General features: G+C 36.3%; 1 protein-coding gene and 1 non-coding gene across 2 annotated transcripts in view; one reads left to right on the forward strand and one right to left on the reverse strand.

The window, feature by feature from the left end:
• Positions 1-23,229, reverse strand: part of RAP1A (RAP1A, member of RAS oncogene family) — a 100,481-nt gene that overhangs the window by 29,740 nt on the left and 47,512 nt on the right. The gene's annotated exons all lie outside the window — the stretch shown is intronic.
• Positions 21,587-21,658, forward strand: TRNAG-CCC (transfer RNA glycine (anticodon CCC)). Its single transcript has one exon. It is a non-coding gene; the product is annotated as a tRNA-Gly (tRNA).

Consider the following 23,229-nt stretch of genomic DNA (forward strand, 5'->3'; position numbering starts at 1 on the left):
GAAATTTAGATATAGAGGAACAAAGATAAGAAAATAGGTAGCCTTTTTGAGAGAAGCTATTACAAACAAAACAAAATGGAACAACTTTAAATGAAAAGGTCAACTGAGAATGTTAAATACAACAAACATATTGTTAAAAAATGAAGGTGAAATTTTTTCAGGGAAAAAAAAACATGAAATAAAAAAAAAATTCACCAGCACATATTTAGGTTCTTTTTACTAGAAAAACTGTGGGTTTACAGAACAATCATGCATAAAATACAAGATTCTCATATACCGACCTATAATTACCACCTGGCATTAGTTTGGTATATTTGTTACCATTAATGAAAGCAAATTTTTATATTGTACTATTAACCATAGTTCACAGTTTAACTTAGGGTTGACTGTGTTTAGTGGCACCATGGAATTTTTTTTCTTTCTTATTTCTGGTCCCCCGTTGTCTGCTCTCTGTGTGCATTCACTGTGCGACCCTCTGTGTCTGCTGTACTGTCATTAGGCAGCTCTGGGAACCCATCCTGGGACCTTCTGGAGTGGGAGAGAGGTGATCATTCCCTTGCTCTACCTCAGCTGCCTAGTTCACTGCATCTCATATCATCTCTTCTCTGTGTCTTTTTTTTGTTGCGTCATCTTGCTGTGCCAGCTTTTTCCATGTGGGCTGCACCACTCCTTGGGTGCCGCAGCCCTCCATGTGAGCCAGCTCACCATACGGACCAGGAGGCCCTGGGTTTCAAAACCTGGACCTCTTTTATGGTAGGTAGTTCTATCCATTGAGCCATATCCGCTTCCCTCCATGGAATTTTAAAAAAATTTATATTCTAGTAACATATATACAACCTAAAGTTTCCCTTTTACCCACATTAAAGTATATAATTCAGTGCTGTTAATTACATTTACAACATTGTGCTACCATTACCATTAACCATTCACAAAATTTTCCATCATCCAAATAGAAACTTTAGACATTTTGAGCTTAACTCTATTCCCTATCCATATCACAACTACTGGTAATCTAAATTCCAGATTCTGACTCTATGAGTTTGCTTATTAGAATTGTTTCATATCAGTGAGATCATACAATATTTGTCCTTTTGTGTTTGCCTTATTTTACTCAACATGATGTCTTCAAGGTTCATTATGTTGTTGCATTAATCAGAACTTCATTCATTTTTACAGTTGAATAATATTTCATTGTGTGCATATACATTTTTGCTTAATGATTAATCAGTTGATGCACATTTGGATTATTTCCATTTTTTAGCAATTGAAAAATAATGTTCCTTTGAACATTGGTGTGCAAATATCTGTTCAAGTTCCTGCTTTCAATTCTTTTGGGTATATACCTAGAGGTGGGGGTGGGGGTCATATGGTAATACAAGTACACTTAGCTTTCTGAGGAACTGCCAAACTGTCTCCAACAATGGCTGCACCATTTTATATTTGGGTCAGCAATGAACGGGTGTTTGTTCCTATTTCTCCATGTACCCTCTAATATTTGTAAATTTTCCACTTTTAAAAAATAGGAGCCATTTTACAGGATGTGTTATGTTACCTCATTGTAGTTTTGATTTGCATTCCCCTAGTGGTTAATCCTTTCATATGCTTTTTGGATATTTGTATATCTTCTTTGGAGAAATGTATATTCAAGTCTTTTGCCCAGGTTTTAACAGGGCTGTTTCTCTTTCTGTTGTTAAATTATATATTCTCAATATTAAACCCTTATCAGATATGCAGTTTCCAAATATTTTGTGTAGGACATCATTTTACTTTCATAATAAAGTCTTTTGAGGTGCAAAAGTATTATATTGTGATGAGGTCCCACTTACATATCTTCTGTTGCTTGTGCTTGGGGTGTAAAGTCTCAGAAACGAATGCCTAACAAAAGGTCCTGAAGATGCTTCCCTATGTTTTCATCTAGGAGTTTTGTAGTTCCAACTCCTATATTTAGGACTTTGATCTGTTTTTAGTTGTTTTTGTATATGGTGTGAGGTAGGGGTACATCCTCATTCTTCTGCAAATGGAAATCCAGTTTTCCCAGTGCCATTTGTTGAAGAGACTACACATCCCCAACTGAATGGTCTTTGCATCTTTACCAAAAGTTATTAACCATAAATGGTTTGTGAACACTGAATTCAATTCCATTGGTCTATACTATCTGTCCTTAAGAGAGTACCATGCTACTTTGATTTCTGTGGATTTGTACTAAGTGTTTAGGTCAGGAAGTGAGTGTTCTAACTTTGTTCTTTTTCAAGATGTCTTTGGCTATGTGGCGCCCCTTTAACATTTGATACAAATTTAAATATTGGCTTTTAGTTCTGCAAAGAAAGTTACTGGAATTTTTATTGGGCGTGAATTGAATCTATAAGTTGGTTTGGATAAAACTGACAACCTAACAATATTTACCCTCCAATACATGAACATGTCTTCCCATTTATTTAGGTTTTCTTTGAAACCCTTTAGCAATGCTTTGTATTTCTGTGTACAAGAATTTTACATCCTTGACGATATTTATTCCTAGATATTTGATTCTTTTAGTTGCTATCATAAAAGCAATTTTTTTCCATTTCTTCTCACGATTGTTGATTAGTAGTGTATAGAACAGTACTGATTTTGGGATGTTGATCTTGTATGTTGCCACTTTGCTGTATACATTTAGTAGCTCTAGGGGCTTTGTTGTGGACTTTTTAGAGTTTTCTCTATTTGGGATCATCTCATCTGCAAATAGGGAAAGTTTATTTATTCTCTTCAATTTGGATGCTATTTCTTTTTAAAATGACAGTGTTAAATAGTAAATAGTACTGTCAGTAGTTACTATAAATGTAAATGGATTAAACTCTAGTCAAAAGGCAGGGATTGGTAGAATGAATAAAAAAACCATGACCCACTATATGCTGTTTACAGGAGACTCAACTTAAATTCAAAGACATAAGAAGGCTGAAAGCAAAAGGGTGGAGAAATATCCCACACAAAAAAAAGAGAGCTTAAGTGGCTATACTAACAACAGACTCTAAACTTAAAAGTTCAGGCTTTAAGTCAAAAACTGTTACAAGGGACAAAGGATGACACTAATATTGACAAGGAGGGTTTATTCATTAAGAAGATATAACCATAAATATGTATGTACCTAACAGCAGAGTCTAACTTATGAAGAAAATATTGACAGATTTGAAAGGAGAAATACACAGTTCTACAGTAACAGTGTGGGACTTCAAAAAAGCACTTTTAACAGTGGATAGAACATCTAGACAGAAGATCAATAAATAAAAGGGATATTTGAATGTTAGTATAAACCAACAAGACCTAAAGGGCATATACTGAACACTTCACCCAACAATAGCAGAATACACATTCTCCCATAATGTACATGGATCACTCTCTGGTAGAGAATCTATGTTAGGTCACAAAACAAAACTCAATTAATTTAAAATAACTGAAATCACAGGAAGCAGATGTGGCTCTAGCAGTTAGGTGCCTGCCTACCACATGGTAGGTCCTAAGTTCGGTTCCTGATGCCTCTTAAAAAGAAGAACAGAGAGCAGACAGCAAGTTCAAGCAACAGAGGGAAGGGGAAATAAATAAATAAAATAAATCTTAAAAAAAAAACCACAAAAACTGAAGTCATACAATGTTAATAAAATCAAGTTAGAAAGCAGAAAGCAAAAACGGAGAACTGGAGAATTCACAAATATGTGGAAACTGAAAATAAACTCTTAACCAGCAAATGGGTCAGAAAACAAATTACAAATGAAATCCTGCGATGAAAAAAAATGAAAACACAACATACAAAAACTTACGGGATGCAGAAAAACAGTATTCAGAGGGTAATTTATAGCCGTAAAAGCTTACATTAAAAAAGATCTCAAATCAGAAACCTAATCCCACACCTGGACAAACTAGAAAAAGAGCAAACTAAACCCAAAGTGAACTGAAAGAAAGAAATAATAAATATCTGAGTAGAGATAAATGAAACAGGACAGAAAAATACAGAATCAACAAAATCAAAATTTGGTTCTGAAAAAAGATGAACAAAATGGACATTTTGCTAAAATAACAAAGAAAAAGAGAGCATGCATATAATTAAAATAGAAAATGAAAGGAGGGAAGCCGATTTGGCCTAATGGATAGGGCGTCCATCTACCACATGGGAGGTTCGTGGTTCAAACCCCGGGCCTCCTGAACTGTGTGATGAGCTGGCCCACATGCAGTACTGATGCACGCAAGAAGTGCTATGCCATGCAGGGATGTCCCCCGCGTAGAGGAGCCACATGCGCAAGGAGTGCACCCTGCAAGGAGAGCCGCCCAGCGGGAAAAAAGTGCAGCCTGCCCAGGAATGGCGCCGCACACACGGAAAGCTGACGCATCAAGATGATGCAACAAAGACAGACACGGATTCTGAGTGCCGCTGAGACAGGCGGACACAGAAGAACATGCAGCGAATGGACACAGAGAGCAGACAACTGGGGGCGGGTGGCGAGGAAGTGGAAAAGAAAGAAATAATAAATAAATCTTAAAAAAAAAAAAAAAGAAAATGAAAGGATGGTAGGACATTACTACCAATACCCACAGGCATAAAAAAGGATTATAAGAGGATATTATGAAAAACTTTATGCCAAGAATTTAGGAAACCTAAATGAAAAGGGCAAATTCCTAGACACACAGAAAGGATCTACACTGACTCAAGAAAGAACATAAGATTTCGACAGGCCAATAACAAAGAGATTACCTTAGTAATTAAACAAAACAAAACAAAACAACCTTTCAACAAAGAAAAGCCTAGGTCCAGATAGCTTCATTTACAAATATTCCAAGAAGAATACCAATCCTGCTCAAGCTTCCAAAAAATTGAAGCAGAGGTAACACTTCCAAACTCATTCTATGAGGCTAACATTTCCTTATATCAAAGTCAGATAAAGATACCACAAAAGAAAATTACAGACCAATATGCCTTATGAAGACAGATGTGAAAAATCCTCAATAAAATACTAGCAAACCAAATCCAGCAACACTTTAAATGAATTATATGCCATAATCAAGTGAGATTTATCTCAGGTATGCAATGGTAGTTCAACATGAGCAAATCAATTAATGTAATATAAACCTTAATAAAAAAAAAAAAAAGGAAAAAACACACATGGTCCTTTCAGTTGATGCAGAAAAGGTATTTGGCAAAATCCAGCACCCCCTTTTGGTTAGAAAGAAAGAAATGTAAAAAAAAAAACTAGGACTAGAAGGAAAATTACTCAATATGGTAAAAGGCATATATGAAAAATTCACATCTTTTTTAAAAAAATTAACTTATTTATTCCCCCCCTCTCCGCTGTCTGCTCTCTGTGTCCATTCGTTGTGTGCTCTTCTGTGTCTGCTTGTATTCTCATTGGGTAGCTCTGGGAACCAATCCGGGGACCATCCAGAGTGGGAGAGAAATAATCATTCTCTTCTGTCACCTCAGCTCCCTGATCTGCTGCACCTCTTATTGTCTCTCCTCTGTTTCTCTTTTTGTTGCATCATCTTGCTGTGCCAGCTCTCCATGTGGGCCAGTACTCCTGCACGGGCAGTACTCTGCGCAGGCCAGCACTCTGCATGGGCCAGCTCAACATACGGGCCAGCTTGCCTTTACCAGAAGGCACTGGGCATCAAATCCCAGACCTCCTATATGGTAGACAGGAGCCCAATTGCTTGAGCCACATCTGCTTACCAAAAATCCAAATCATTCTCAACAGTGAAATACTGAAAGTGTTTCCTCTAAGATCACAATCAAGACAAGGATGCCAACTTTCACCAATGCTACTCAATAATGTATTGGAAGTTCTAGCCAGGGTTGTTAGACAAGAAATAAAAGGTATCCAAATTGAAAACGAAGAAGTAAAATTCTTTCTATTTGCAAATGAATGATCTTATATACAGAATATCCTAAGGAATCCATAAGAAAAAAAATCCAAATTAAAAAACAAAAGAAAAGAAAAAAGAAAAAAAGAACACAGACAGCCAAAAAGAATCTATAAGAAAGCCACTAGAGCTAATAAATGAATTCAGCCAAGTAGCAGGCTATCAGATCAACACACAAAATTACATACCAGCAATGAACAATCTGAAAAGGAAATCAAGAAAGCAAAATTCTATTTACAATGGCAACTAAAAAAAAAACAAGTATGTAGGAGTAAAGAACTTGCATACAGAAAACTATAAAACATTGCTGAAAAAAATGTTTAAAAATCTAAATAGACAGAAAGACATTCTATGTTTATTTTGAAGAAAGAATATTGTTAAGATGTCAATACTACTACCCAAAGCAATTTACAGATTCAATACAATCCCAATCAAAATTCCAAGAGAGTTTTTCACAGAAATAAAAGTCAATCAATAAATTCATACGGAAGGGCAAGGAGTCCCAAACAACAAAAGCCATCTTGAAAAAGAACAATAAAGTTAGAGGACTCACACTTTCCAATTTCAAAAAGTTCTACAAAGCTACAATAATTGAAAGGTTCTTCAGAAAGTTAAATATGAAATTACCATATGATCCAGCAATCCCATATAATATATATACCTATATTCCCAAAAGAACTGAAAGCAGAGACTCAAATAGATATTTGAACATCAGTGTTCTCATCGTCATTATTCACAATAGCCAAAAGGTAGAAGCAACCCTAGGGTCCACCAGAAGAAAAGATGAACGAAATACATTATATAATGGAATATTATTCAGTTGTAAAAAGAAAAAGTTCTGAAACATGCAACAACATGAATGAACCTTTAAGACATCACGTTGAATGAAACAGGCCAGACACAAAAGGACAAAAATGTATGATCTCACTTATGTGAAATACATAGACTATGAAAATCATAGAGAAAGAAAGTTGAGAATACTTACCAGGATCAGCAGTGGGGATGGGGAATGAGAAATTAATATTTAATTGTTAAGCGTTTCTGTTTGGGGTGATGGAAGCGTTCTGGTAATGGACAATGGTGATAGTAGCACAACATACAAAGGGAGTGACACTAACACCAATGAACTGTACACTTGAAAGTGGTTAAAAATTGGAAATCTTATGTTGTAATATGTTACCACAATAACAATGAAACAAAGCAAAACAAAAACAAAATCAACAAATGTGGGATGGTATAAGTAAAAGGCAACCATGTCATTACATTAAATATAAATTGTCTGAACATTTTGATGAAATCAATCAGAATTCAGAAGTAGAAGCGAACATGTATGTTCGGTTATTTTTGACAAAGGGGCTGTGGTTCCCATTCTCCAAGATGGTCCCCCAATGATCCTGGCCTCCTGGAATTCATACGCTTGTGAGTTCCCTCCCATGCTGAATCATGATTGGTTATGGGACCAACAGAATGACAGAAGTGGTGATACGTGACTTCCAAGCCTAACTCCTAAAAAACATTGCGGCTTGTATGGTAGTCTTTTAGATCATTCCCTCTGGGGGAAGCTAGTCACCACGTCATGAGGATACTAAATGATCCCTTCAAAGAAGCCCACCTGAAGAGGTACTGAGACTTCCTACCAACAGTCAGCATCAACTTGCCAATCACATGAAGGAGCGCCCTAGAGTCATATCTTAAACATTTCCAGTCAAACCTTCATCCAGATGACTGCAATGTCATGAGATACCATGAGCCAGAACCTTCCAGCCAAGCCATTCCCAAATTCCTGATCCTGAGAAATTTAGAGAGACAATAAATAATGACTGTTGTCTTAAGTCAGTAAGATTTGGGCTAACCTGTTACATAGCAATAAATAATACAGGAGTAAAAGTCATTTGTGTGGGAAAGAGTCTTCAACAAATCAAGCTGGAATCATCAGATATACACACACACATACATAAACAAAGAACAACTTCTACTCTTTATTCAAAATAGCCAAAAACCTAGAAATATCCCAAGTATCCATCAAGAGATGAATGGACACACTGTGTTATATTCAATCAATGGAATACTAATAAGTGATAAAAAGGAATGAACTACTAATAGATGCAAAAAAAAAAAAAAAAAGAGATGAATCTGAAAAAATGCTCAACAAAATAAACCAGACACAAAAGAGTAAATATTCTATGATTCTACTTTTACAAAATTCTAGAAAAGACAAAACTATTCTATACCCAAAGAAAGCTGCTTGGGGCCATAGTGGTGCAGCAGGGATGATGATTATAAAGGAACCTAAGGGATCTTTTTGGGGGGATGGAAATTACCTGTATCTTGACTGTGGTGGTGGTTACATGGGTATACACAATTTTGAAAACTTACTGAACACACTTAAAATGGGTGCATTTTATTATATATAAATTATAGCCCAATAGTTAATTTAAGAAAATTCAATGGGGAAAAAGGGAAATTTCCCATAACAGCAATTATATACATAGGAAGAATACATTAGTAGACTATGCAGCAGACATGAAGCAAGTATAATTTTTGTTCTGAAACAAACTTTTGCAGAGTATCTCCCAGGTACCTGTTCTAAACTAGGTGCCAGACACAAAAACGAGAAATGTATGTTTCTCATCCTTAAGAAGCTCATGTGAATAGAGGAGGAAAAAATAAGTAACTATAATATGATACAAAGTTATTAGAGATAATATTAAAGGGTTGGGGGGGGGGTTGAGGAACAGGAGAGTCCAGGATAATTTTTCAATAGAAGTAATGTGTTAAATTAAAAACAGAACTGGAATGTTCTAGATACACAGGGAATGGCATGCCAAGGAGAGAAAACAGCTTGAGCACTAAATCATGAAATGCAGAAGATTCAGGCAATACCAAATAGTTCACAAGGCTAGAACATAGAGTTTTAAAGAAAGGTATGAAAGAACTGAGCCTGAGAAACAACCACATTTTAATGTGGTAAGATATTCAAGTTCTAAAGTTGTTTTTCACATATTGTGTACATAGAAAAGTATTCTCTTTACATCTAACAAATGCCATGGGTTACAAATACGTGCACACATGCAAATACAAGAATAAAATAGCTGATGTGAGGAAATATACATACAAAAACACCCAATAAGGAATAAGGTGGGTTAATATTTTCCTCCTAAAGAGAGTTCTAATTCATTACTGCCAAGTTAGAAACTACTATGCTCTTCCAAGCAAATCCTATGCCTTTTTAAGGAAATCTCTTGTGCCCTGCAATCACAACACAGCAACAGAAAATTTCTCACTCTGGTCAAGATTCCCTGACAAATAAGGAGGACAGGCATAAACATTACCCTATGTTTAAATTATAAGTCAATCTTGACTCCCTAACATTATAGTTGTTATAATATAACAACTTTTTCATCCTTCCTTCAACAAAACTAACTTTCACAAAATAACATAACTTGATTGTTTTTGAGAAGTGAATTGATCCCAACTTTGTCATTTCTGTATTCTTTAACTAGGTAAACTAATGAATTAAAGGAACGAGTGAAGTAGGAAATAAAATTCATTAAAGGAAACTTAATTATTATGAAAAATTTTGGAGAAAAGAAACTGATAAAAAGGAACCCTAAAGGTAATTCCATAACAGGCAGTCATATCAGTGGTTATATTTAAATAAATAAATGGGAAAATAGCCAGTAAATATTTTTAATAACAACTTTATTGAGATGTAATTCACATTCTATACAACTCACCCATTTAAACTGCACAATTCAATGTTTTTTAGTATATTTACAAAGTTGTGCAGCCATCACTACAATTTCAGCATACTTTTATCACCCCAAAAGAAACACCTACACATAGTAGTCACCCCCATACCCTGCCCTACAGCAACCAGTAATCTACTTCTATCTCTATAGATTTGCCTATTTGCTCACATTCCCACCAGCAATGTACGAGTAAGATTTCTTTTTCTATATATTTTTTAATTTTTATTTTTTATTGATATATAACAAAGCACAAATCCATCCAAAGTGTACAATCAGTGGCATTCAGTACAATCACATAGTTGTGCATTCATCACTCCAATCATTCCTAGGGCATCTTCAATTATTCCAGCAACAATAGAAACAATAGTCAAAGACAAAAACAGACCAACCAAACAAACTCATCACCTCTCAATCTCTCTATACTTTCTCTGCTATTCGGTTTCCTTCTCTAGTTTATTTGCATTTATATTATGTAAGTAGTCTTATATATGCAGTATCACCCATATTTTTATTTTTCATGAGGTTTCACTATGTTACACAGTTTCCAAGTTACATTTTTTCAGCTTTCCTTCTAGTAATATAACTGTCCTTGGGCTTTCCCTTTCAATCACTGTCATACCCATATAATAGCTCTGCTAGTCACAAATAGTATGATGTGCTCTCAACATTTCCCAAGATTTATACACAACCTTTACTGACTACAACACACTGGGGGCAGGGCAATAAATACGGAAATCAAAAAGATATTTAACTGTCTAAATAAAGAGCAATGTCCATCATCATAATGGAAATTCCACTCTTTGGTGATGTGAAATTCATGTAATTATTATTATTGAAAGAATCCTCTTCATTGATAGTTTCTTCTCTTGTTCTTCCTAACCCTCTTAAGACTCGTACTTTGGGAGAAAAATGTATATTTAGAGAAACTGACCAGATAGAATCTACTTGTAAATGAATTTTCTAAGTTAGTCCTTACACTCTAAAACCAAGGCACACTCAACTCCTCAACAGCACTTCCTACCTTCCCACAATGCAAGGAGATATGCTTCTGTAAACAGAAGAGGCTAATAAGGATTCTCAAAAGGAACAATTAACAATCACCGATTTAAGGAAAACAATTTGAACAATGGCAATAAACTTTACAAATAGAACAACAAAAAACAAAAGAAACAAAGATAACAGAATCTATAGAAAACCGTAAAATAAATACAATAAAGAGACTTTCAATGTTATTACATCTATGTAAAACACACAATGGAGATTTAGGAAATTAAAAGTACGATCATCATAAAAAAACATTCAGCAGATGCGCAGAAGAGAAAAATGCATAAAGGTGAAGAGCAAGTTAGTGAACTAAATCTAGAGTCTACTAGAATGCAGAACAAAAGGACAGAGGGATGGAAAGTATGATAGAAAAAGGAGGTTAAGGAGACTAGGTCAGAAGTTCCAAAAACTGACAGAAGTCTAGAAAGAAAACAGAGGAACTAAAGTAATCATAAAAGAAAATTTCCACAGGCAAATTAAGAAAGTTAGAAATCTTCAGATTCAAAATTCCCAATGAATGCCAAATGTAACGGAAAATAAAAAATTCCCACCTGAACATACTGTAGTTGAAACTGCAAACCACCAAAATTAAGACAACATCCTACAAAGCTTCTAGAAAGGAAAAACATACTGCCAGCCCCTTAAATATGGGTGGGCTTAAAACAAATAGACTATAGCAGAAGTGATGCTCCCTGACTTCTGAAGCTAGGTGAGAAAAGGTTAGAGCTTCCTCCTGGATATCACTCTTTTGGGCTATGTGCCTTCGGAGCCCTGAGCCTGACTAAGATGTCTGGCTGCCCTGAAGCCACCACTTTGGTGAGACCAGGTAAAGAGACCAGAGAAACAGAGCTGCCTGAGGAGAACCAGCTGTTCCAGTCTCTCCAGACTCCACTAGGACACCTCCATGACCATCCCAGCACAGCCAATACCTGACTGCAACACCATGAGAGTCCACAAGTCAGACCCACCCAGCTGAGATGCTCCTTAGTTCCAGACCCAAGAAAACAAGAGCAATTACATATGCTAATTGTTTTTAGGACACCACATTTTATGCCCTGCACTCACAACAAAGCATCAGAAAATAAATACATAACTAAAATAATATAAAATTAGAGAGGAAAAGGAAAAACTTAAGGAACAAAGGACAGAAGGAAAAAATGATGAAGTCAGTCTTAAACCTAAATATATCAAAATTACAATAATAAAAGTTCAATAGGAAAAAGTAAAAACTTAAATATAAAAAAATATATGAAGCAAAAGTTGATAGAACTGTGGGGGAAACTGGGTACAATCGTGACTAGATTTTAACATTTCTCTCTTAGTAACTGTTAGAACAGGAATACAGAATCAAGACTTATAGTAGATTTGAACAACATAATGACATTATACTCAGCAACTGCAAATTACACATTCTTTTCAAGTGCATGTGGATCAGTTGCCATGCTGGGTCACAAATCAAGTCTCAACAAATCTCAAAGGGCAGACATTTTTTTTTCCAGTAGTTAAATATAACGCAATTAAAATAAAAATCTTTAAAAAAATAACTATATTATCCCAAAATGTTTGCTAATTAAACACAATTCTAAATAACACATAGGTCAAATAAGAAATCAAGATAGAGATTAGTAAACATTTTGAACAACAAAAATGGGAAAATTATACAAGAGAAATGCCTAAGAACAAGATAACATGGCAAATAATAATAATAATAAAAAGATATCATGGCAAACAAATAAATCAGTAAAATTTATGATTAAAAATCTAATTAAGGGAAGCATCTGTGGCTCAATCAGTTGGGTTCCCATCTACGACACAGGAGGCCCTTGGTTCACGTCCTAGGGCCTCCTTGTGAAGGGAGGCCCACCTGCAAGCCACGGAGAGCCACCGGCCCACGAGCGCTGCAGAAAGCCAACTCAGCAAGGTGACACAAGAAAAAGGAAGACAAGTAAAAACAAAGAGGAGCATGCAGCAAATGGACAGAGAGAGCAGAAAATAAGCAAGCCACAAAGGGGGGGGGGAATAAAAATAATAAATACAGACACACAGAGGAATGCACAATGAATGGACAGAGAGAGCAGACAGCAAGCAAGCTGCAAGGGGGGGAGGGAATAAAAAAAATCATAGAGCAGATGTGGCTCAAGCAGCTGAGCGCCTGCTTCCCACATGGGAGGTCCTAGGTTTGGTTCCTGGTGTCTTCTGAAAACACAAAAACAAACAAACAACAAGCAAAAACAAAAAACAAAAAAACAACAACTCAGGGTAGCCGATGTGGCTCAGTGATTGAGTGCCAGCTTCCCATATAATGAGGTCCCGGGTTCAATTTCTGGCCCCTGGAACTTTAAAAAAAAAAACAATCTTATCACTGTATAATGTATATAAAAATATGGAAATAAAATCCCAATTACTTCAACATTTTTGTTTGGGAGGAGTTAGGAAAGGGATGGAAAGGCATGCTAAAGTTTTCTCTTGCTTGGCAAGAGGGTAAAGACATTTTCTCCTATACATTGGAAGATATGTAAATCTAAACAGGTGAAAAATGTAATGCCAACTAGATAAGAAATACTTAAATTAAAAATCACTACAGAAACAATGGGATCAAGAAAACTTCATCAACTGAACAATAGTTAGAAAATGGAAAATAAGCAATAGGAAAAAGGATAAATAAAAGGATAGTAGTTAACAAGACCAAATAGATCAGTGGTCACAATACAATAAAATGAAATCCTCCTTAAATCCTAAATTTGCAAACAGCAGATGATGATGAAAGCTTATTTTATAAGAGTTCTACATTAACAAATATAGGACTTAGAAAATAACACACTTAATTTAGATGTAGCAAATCTCTTAAGATCTACATTAACGTTTGTCTTCTTGTTTTAAATAAGTTGGATCTTAATACTAGAATGCCAGAATTACAGTAGGTGTTTTTTTATGTGGCAAACCAACTCTAAAACCATCTGCAGAGAAGCGTACTTGGCCCAGTGGATAAGGCATCCATCTACCACATGGGAGGTCCGTGGTTCAAACCCCGGGCCTCCTTGACCCGTGTGGAGCTCGCCCATGTGCAGTGCTGATGCGCACAAGGAGTGCCGTGCCACGCAGGGGTGTCCCCATGCAGGGGAGCCCCATGTGCGCCCCGTAAGGAGAGCTGCCCAACATGAAAGAAAAGTTCAACATACCCAAGAATGGCGCCGCACACACGGAGAGTTGACAAAAGATAATGCAACAAAGAGAGACACAGATTCCCATGCTGCTGACAACAACAGAAGGGGACAAAATAACAACACGCAGCAAATGGACACAGAAAACAGACAAGTGGAGCCAGGGGGCGGGGAGGGGGAAGGATAGAGAAGTAAATAAAAAAATAAATCTTTAAAAAAAAAACAACAAAACCCAAAACCATCCCTAGATACGGCCATTTGCCCTCACAAAACTGTCTATTCCATTTCTGGACAATCTAATTGTTAGAAAGTCCTTTACACTGTCTATATCTGTTACTTTGTAGTGGCAACTCACTGGATCTTTGTTTTGCCTTTAATGTAAACAGAATAAAGAGCATTCCTTTTCCAATCTATATTCCTTCAAATACTTGAAGACAGTTATTCTACCCCCTCTAAATATTCTTTTTCAATAAGCACTCATATTTCCTTTAACAAATTATAAAGTTTCAAATTCTGTTATCATTCGAATCTCCTATGAGACTCTCTCACAAAATAAAATACATGTGCAATACTGTATGGGAATCCTGTATGGCATGAATGATTGTTCTGTAAATTCACAACTTCTCAAATAAAAAAAAAAAGGGAAAAAATAGTGTATAATATTAGTGATATATATAATAGTGGCTTATAACAAAAAAGCACAGCTACTATATCCCCTTAATCTACAGCAGCTACTTAAAACTATTCCAGCTGTTTCTTTTAGTGTTTTCCTTCATATTTCTAAATAAGATGTTTTTATTGCTTAGATTTTAGTTTTAGATATTGCTCCTACAGTAGGTAAGAATTTTAGCTCTGTGAAACAAAACATAGCAAAATATATGAAAATTAGTTCTTTTACTGTATAATTTATGATTATTCTGGAATTATCTAGCAACCTAATTTTTCACCCAAATTTGCCAGATAATCTATCAACTTCATCTCCATCTGTGCCCCAGCCTCCTCGGGAAAAAAAAAAGGGGGAGGGGGGGTAGAAAAAATCCTTCCTGGAGCTTTCTGCCCTCTGCTGTAACCTGTACCCATTGCTCTCTAGGTCTGCAGATAGCTGGCAACGTAGGTCTTTCTTAATGCAGTGGCTTAGAGCAGTGTGCCTCAAAGTAGTGATTCACAAACTACCATCATGATCACAGTCAAATTAACACAGTGACTAACAAACACATGACAAGAAATGCATATCAAAACTACAATGAAAATAAATAAAAGTAAACTTTAAAAAATGAAAAATAAAAACTACCATGAGATACCATTTCACACCTGATAGAACTGTCATTATATAAAAAAAAACACAGAAAACTACAAGTGCTGGAAAGGATGTGGAGAAACAGGAACACTTCTGCACAGTTGGTAGAAATGTAGAATAGTACAGGCTCTGTGGAACAAAGTTTTGTAGTACCTCAAGAAGCTGAATATAGAACTGTCATATGATCAAGCAATCCTGTTACTAGGAATATAGTCAGAAGAACTGAAAACAAGGATGCAAAAAGGCATTTGCACACTGATATCAAAGCAGCATTATTCACAATATCTAAAATATGGAACTAGCCCAAATGTCCATCAACTGATGAAGGGATACACAAAATGTGGTAAATACACACAATGAAATACTATTCAGCTCAAAGAAGAAATGAAATCATGATGCATATTACAGCATGGATGAACCTAGAGGAAATAATTTTGAGTGAAATAAGCCAGACACTAAGGGACAAATATTATATGCACTCACTAGTATGAACTAAATATGATGAGTAAATTCATGGAAGTAAACTCTGGAGTGCAGGCTCCTAGGAAATAGAATGTGGGTTGAGGATGGGAGCTGATACTTAATTTATGTAGCATTATTAATAAGGATTATTGTAAAAGTGTGGTAATGAACAGAGTTGAAAGTAATACATTATAATGAGTATAACACTCCTGATGTATAAATGTGATTATGGCTGAAAGGGTAGCATGTGGATGTAAATGTCAATTGAAAGAAAACTAGAGAATAATTTCGGGAATGTATGACAGTGATTTCGGTGGTGGTTGATGATTGTGGTTAATTGTATAAGAATGCTCTTATACAAAGTGCTAAGAATATGGTGATACACAGGAAAATTATAACTAATGTAACTTAGGGATGACAGTTAACAGTAATATTGCAATATTTTGCAGCAATGGCAAAAAGATATTATGTCAATACTAAGGGACAACAATAGGGGTGTATAAGGGATTACAAGAGTTTCCCTTTTGGAGTAATGAAAATGTTCTAAAATTGAGGTGATGACAACACAACTCTGTGGTGAAAATGAGAGCGAGTGAGTGTACATTTTGAATGGTCCGTATAAAGCACAGGACTGTGTAACAAAGGAATCCAGTGGTGGATGATAGACTGTGGTTAACAGGACAAATAAGACAACCATATAAAAGTAGAAGTAAAATATATGACAACAAAAACACAAAAGCAGAGAGGAGAGAAATGGAAGTATACTTTTGTAGAATTCTTAAGCTACCTGAGGAAAGTTATATTATCATATGAAGATAGACAGTGATGAGTTAAAATTTGTACCGTAAAGCAACCACTTTGAAACCAAACAGAAAGTTATAGCTAATAAATTAACAAAGAAAATAAGAAAAGAATTATAAGAAATAATCCAAACAAAGGCAGAAAATGGGGAAAAGGAAAATCCAAAAAAGATGGGACAAAGGAAAAAAACTAAAAGATGGTAGATTTAAACTTAATAATATCAATCACATTAAATGTGTATGTCTGAAGACCTCTAATAAAAGGTAGAGATTGCCAGATTGGATAAAAACAAAACCCAACTAGGGAAGTGGACATAGCTCAACTGATAGAGCGTCTGCCTACCATATGGAGGGTGCAGGGTTTGATCCCCAGGGCCTCCTGACCAGTGTGGTGAGCTGGCCCGCGCATAGTGTTGCTGAGCACAAGGGGTGCTGTGCCGTGCAGGGATGTCCCCTGCATAGGGACGCCCTGCAAGGAGAGCCGCTGCACACATGGAGAGCTGATGCAGCAAAATGACACAACATAAAAGAGATGTAGTTACCCAGTGCCACTGGATAATGCAAGCGGACACAGAAGAACGCACAGCAAATAAACACAGAGAGTAGACAACAGGGGGGAAAGAGGAGAGAAATAAATAAAAAAATAATCTAAAAAAAAGTAAGACCCAACTATAAGCTGCCTACAAGAAACCTTACTTTTAATCTATTTGCATCTTTAAGTAAAGTAAGTGAATGGAAAAAGATGTACCATGCTTAGGCTAATCAAAAGAAAGATGGAGTTGCTCTACTAACATCAGTCAAAAGAAAAAGAGCAAAGAATATTATCAAGGATGAAGGTGGTTATTTCATATGAAAAAGGGCTCAATTCATCAAGAAAACATATCAATCCTAAACTGTCATCTACCTAATGATAGAACTTCAAAATACATGAAACAAAACTTGACAGAATTGCAAGGAGAAATACACAAATTTACAATAATATTCACACATTTCCATGCTCCTAAAATTGACACAGCATTTAGACAGATACTCAAGGTTTGAATAATATTATGTACCAAATTTACCTAATTGATATTTGTAGAACACTCACAATATTAAGTACACATGGAACATTTACTAAAACAGACCATATTCTGGACTATAAAATTAGGCTCAATAAATTAAACCATACAAACTATGTTTTCTGACCACAATAGAATTTAATTAGAAATCAATGACAAAGGTATTTAAGGAAAATCCACAAATATTTGAAAATGAAATAACATACTTCTGAACAATCCTTGGTTCAAAAAAGAAAAACTGGAAAGTAGTATTTTGAACAGAATGAAAATGAAAATACAACATATCACAAGATGTGACATGCATTTGAACAGTGTATAGAATGAAGCTTATAGCACTGATGCTCACATTGGAAAGGAAGGCATCAAATCAATTACCTAAGCTTTCACACTAAGAAAGACGAAAAAGAGCAAATTAATTTCAAAGGAAGCAGAAAACAGGCAATAAAAGTATTAGCAGAAAACCCAATGAAATAAACAAAATCAATGAACCACAAAATGGTTCTTTGGGAAGATCAATGAAATTAAAAAACCTCTAGCCAGATTAAGAAGCAGAAAAACAGAGAAGTAATAAATGATAATATCAGGAATTAGAGGTGGCATTACTACAGAGTTTGGAATTATTAAAATAAGGGAACATTATGAACAACTTCATGCCAATAAATTTGACAACTTAGATGAACTGGACAAATCCCTTTAAAAAAAAAACTTTCCCACTCCCTAGTGTGGGACCTGACTCCCAGGGATAAGCCTCCCTGGCACCAAGGGATTATTACCAAGAGTCAACTAGTGATACATTTAGAAAAAGACCCGGATGAAAGGGGGAAATATTAAATACAAATGAGTTTTTATGGCTAAGAGATTTCAAAGTGAGTCAGGAGCTCATTCCAAAGGTTACGCTTATGTTCATCTCAGGAGGATCTCACTGATTGCCACAATAAACCATGCCTCAAGCATGGGGCTTGTGAGGGCTCTAGAGATATCTAGACACTAAAAGCAGGGCAGACAATCCCAGGAATCTGGCACCCTGTCAGTGGGCCTTACCTTGGAATATATGATAACCTATCCCCCCAGTGTATTGTAGTTAGACTCACTTATAATTTTCCTACACATGGCTCTTAAGCCCTTTCTATTTGACCCATAATTAGCACTATGCCTGTTAAAGACGTGTCCCATAGACTTAAATCTTCTGGCTGTTGATATGCTAGTTGGGCTCTGAATCTCAGCAGATTTGCAGCCCACACCTACTCTCCAGTTGATCAGGCTTGCTCAGAACTAATGAAAAGATGATGATAGACAACACCCTTCCCCCCGAAAGACAGAGTATCTACAACTGTAAGCAAGACAGTTCCATCCATCCGCCCCATGGGATCTAAGCCCCTTTTCAATTGGAAGCGGAGTGGGCATCACTATCCCCAAATCCTCACAACTCGGTAATGAACAAACATAATGGGGGAATGCAACTATGGACTAAAGAAGATATTATTATTCTAGTAATGGAAGAACCTGTAACACTGATATAAAGGCAGTGGTCACCAGAGGTTTTGAGAGGAAGGAAAGGGAAGAATACCTGTAACATGGAACATTTTTGGGATTGTTGGAATTGTTCTGCATGATGTTCCAATGACAGATACAGGACAATATACATTTTGTCAAAACCTATAAAATGGCACAGTGCAAAGTATAAACCATAATGTAAAAACTACAGACCATGGTTAGTAACAATGCTTCAATATGTGTTCATCAATTGGAACAATGTACCATATTAATGAAAAATGTTGCTAATGGGGAAAAGTGTGTGTGTGTGGGGGGGATAGTATATGGGAATCCCCTATATAAATATATATATTTTAAAGATTATTTTCTCCCCTCCCCCTAACCTGCTGTTTTTGCTGTCTGCATCCACCATTCCCTGTGTGATCTTCTGTACCTAATTCTCTTTTGGTCTTCTCATTTTTTCTCCTCTAAGATTCACCGAGATTCGATCCTGGAGAATTTCTGATGTGGACAGAGATGTTCCCTGTTAGCTGTGCCACCTCACTTCCTGGTTTCTGCTGCACTTTACCTTGATTCTCCCCTTCATCTCACTTTTGTTGCATCATCATCTTGCTGCATAAGTCACTTGTGCAGGCACTGGTTCACCACACAGGCACTGGCTCATTGCACAGGCAATCAGCTCGATGTGCAGACACTTGGCTCGCCACATGGTCACTGGCTTGCTGTGCAGGAACTGGCTCACCACCCAGGCACGCTTTCTCTTCTTTTTCATCAGGAGGCCCCAGGAATTGAACCCAGGTCCTCCCATATGGTAGGCAGAAGCCCCATCACTTGAGCCACATATGCTTCCTCCTTATATTTTTGATGTAAATTTTTGTAATCTAAAGCTTCTTTAACAAAAAAAAAAAAAAAAAAAAAACCAACAAAAGAAAATAAAAAGAAACCTTCCCACAAGGAAAACTCTGGGCCCAGGTGATTTTATTGGTGAATTTTACCAAATATTTAAGGACAAAAAGAAATCCTATCCCAAAACGGAGTAGGACACACATTCCAAGTCATTTTTTGAGGCCAGCATTACTGTGATACCCAAACCAGGCATTATAAGAAAACGACCGTACAACATCCCTCATGAACATAGGTGCAAAAGTTCTAGCCAAAATTTGAACAAATCAAATCCAACAATATATTAAAAAATATAGTATACCATGACCAAATGGAGATTTTCCTGGGAATGTAATGTTGGTTTTAACATTTGAAAATCAATCAATATAATTTGCCATATTAACAAATAAATAAATAAAATCATACGTTGAAGAATCAACAAAGGTGAACAAGAAGGAACAACCAATGAGATGGGAGGGAAGTCAGATGATTTCTCTTAATAAAGAGAAGAAAATATTTCAAAAAAGAGGAAGCAATCCACTATCAAATGATGCTGACAACCAAGTAAGATGAGGGGTGAGAAATGACCACTGGAGGTCACTGGAGACTTGATGAGCTATTTTAGTGGAATGCAAACATGATTGGGTTCATGAAAAAACTAGTTTAAGTGAGAAATGAGAGATAGTGTTATGACAATTTTTTGGAAGTTCTGCTTACAGGAGGAATAGAAAAACGGGCGTGGTACCTACTAGAAGGGAAAGGGAAATTAGGGTGCAAGGGGGATTTTGTTTTATTTTTACAGTAGAAAGAAGCTCAGTACTTAAATATTTAAGAGCTACTCAGTAAATACTAAACAGAGTGAGCTATTGTCACTATTATGCTTTCTGCTTTGACATTAGAAGTTAAGGTGCAATTCTGAATCTTGCCCTTCCCCAACCCCAAAGAGTATCTCATCAGCTTTTCCCCAAGTCATTAAAATTTTTTATACAACTCTTCAATAGATAATACTGCAATGAATGGACAATTTAGCTTTTACTAGATACTTCCAAACGTTCTCATTTTTATATATAATGCTGCAATGAATCTTTGTGCATAGATTTTTAATCCATAGTTATTTTTAATTTGCGTGATATTCTCAGATGGGACATTACCAGATCAAAGGTTTGGAACATTTTAATGGTTCTTCATATGGATGAACAGTTTTACCAATTCACATTTCCATCATGAATATATAGGTCCCATTTCATAATACCTCTGACAGCACAGATTTTCATTTAAAATTTTATTTTGTTAATTATGGCATAAAAAAAGGGGGGGGGGAGCAGACTTGGCCCAATGGATAGGGGATCCACCTACCACATGGGAGGTCCATGGTTCAAACCCCGGGCCTCCTTGACCTGTGTGGAGCTGGCCCATGTGCAGTGCTGATGTGCACAAGGAGTGCCCTGCCAGGCAGGGGTGTCCCCTGTGTAGGCAGGTCCCTCGTGCAAGGAGTGCACCCCCTAAGGAGAGCCGCCCAGCATGAAAGAAAATGCAGCCTGCCCAAGAACAGCGCCACACACACGGAGAACTGACACAGCAAGATGACAGAACAAAAAGAAACACAGATTCCCGTTCCGGTGATAAGGATAGAAGAGGTCACAGAATACACAGCAAATGGACACAGAGAACAGACAACTGGAGGGGGGAGAAAGGGAAAGAAATTTAAAAATAATAATAAAAATAAATCTTTAAAAAAAAATGGGGAGGAGGTGTAGCTCAGTGGTTGAGCTCCTGCTTCCCATGTATGAGGTCCTGGGTTCAACCCCTGGTACCTCCTAAAAAAAAAATTTTATCCTACTTTAATTTTCTACGATTAAATGATGAAGTTAAGCTATTTTTCAAATTTTCATCAGTTACATCTTTTTTCTTCTACGAACTGCCTACTCTTTTCTCATTTGTCTTTAAAAAAATTTTTTAAATCAGTCTTTACTATTTAAGGGTAGCCATCCTTTTGACCAGTTATTCAGAGTTTTCCAAGTATTATTTTGCTTTTAGCTGTTTATTCTATCACACTGAAGTTTAACTTTTGTTGAAGTCAAATGTACATTTCCTTTGTCATTTTCCCTTCACTTTTAAATTCATAATTTTGGCTCATAAAATTGCTAATGACTATGTTTCAGTGAATTTTCTTGAGTTATTTAACCTAAATTCATGTAACTAGCACAGGAACCAGGATTTGAATCTAGGCTTTCTGACTCCAGTGCCCCCTTCCTGATTAGGAACCACTCTATTATAAGGCCTCTTTCATCTTTAAAATGGGATGTTACCACCTAAGTCATAGGCATGGTAAGAGGATTAAATGAAATAGTATACATGAAAGAACTTTATAAAGTGTGAAGTAGCAAGCAAAAAGTTTTATTAAGAATTTTTGTTTTAAATACAAAAAAAAAACCCACAGATACTTTGTATAACTTAACATAGGTTAAAAAAAAAAACTAGTAAATTCCTCAAAGTATAGGCTATGATATAAAATCCTTATAGTAACTTGTTAAAAGTACCATGGAAGGGAAGCAGCTGTGGCTCATCAGCTGGGCTCCTGTCTACCATATGGGAGGCCCTCGGTTCACTCCAGGGCCTCCTTGTGAAGGCAGGCTCGCCTGCAAGCACTGTGGAGTGCCATCTGACGTGCAAAGCGCCGGGGAGAGCCGACTCAGCAAGGTGATGCAACAAAAAAAGAGACAAGTAAAAACACAGAAAAGTGTGCAGCAAATGGACACAGAGCACAGAGAGCAGACAACAAGCAAGGTCGCAAGGGGTGGGGATAAATAAAAATAAATACAGACACACAGAAGAACACACAGCAAATGGACACAGAGCAGACAGCAAGTAAGCTGCAAGGGGCGGGGAGCGGAATAAAAAAAAATTACGGTGGAAGACAGTCCTTAAACTCCTGCCCTCTGGTTACAATCAAGAACTCCTGCATCAGGGAGAAGAATGTGTAATTTATTAAATGAAAATGATAAGCAAAGAATAAACATTAGTAGGCCAAATCAGTTAATATGGCAGTTTATTAGTCTCATGAAAACAAGAAAGTCAATTTGTCTTTTTATTATTCTTACAATCTTATCACTTCCTCTTTTGTCAAATACCAACATCTTGGTTTATACCATTTCCTAAAACCTGCAATGCCAAATCCACTTCCTCTTCTGCGATTCAAATCCTCCAAGTCCTTTAAGATACTTTTCAAGCCCAAATTCGAAGTCACATCTATTAATTTATGCCTATAGTCTTCTCTTTATCTGACTTTATATAGATCTCATTATCTCCTTCTTACGACTTATTATCAGGTTACATTTTTTGTTGTTGAGATATTCACATATAACTTGTCATTTTAAAGCACACAATTCA

This window comes from Dasypus novemcinctus, chromosome 9 (genome assembly GCF_030445035.2).
Source record: "Dasypus novemcinctus isolate mDasNov1 chromosome 9, mDasNov1.1.hap2, whole genome shotgun sequence".
In the NCBI taxonomy this organism is placed as follows: Eukaryota; Metazoa; Chordata; class Mammalia; order Cingulata; family Dasypodidae; genus Dasypus; species Dasypus novemcinctus.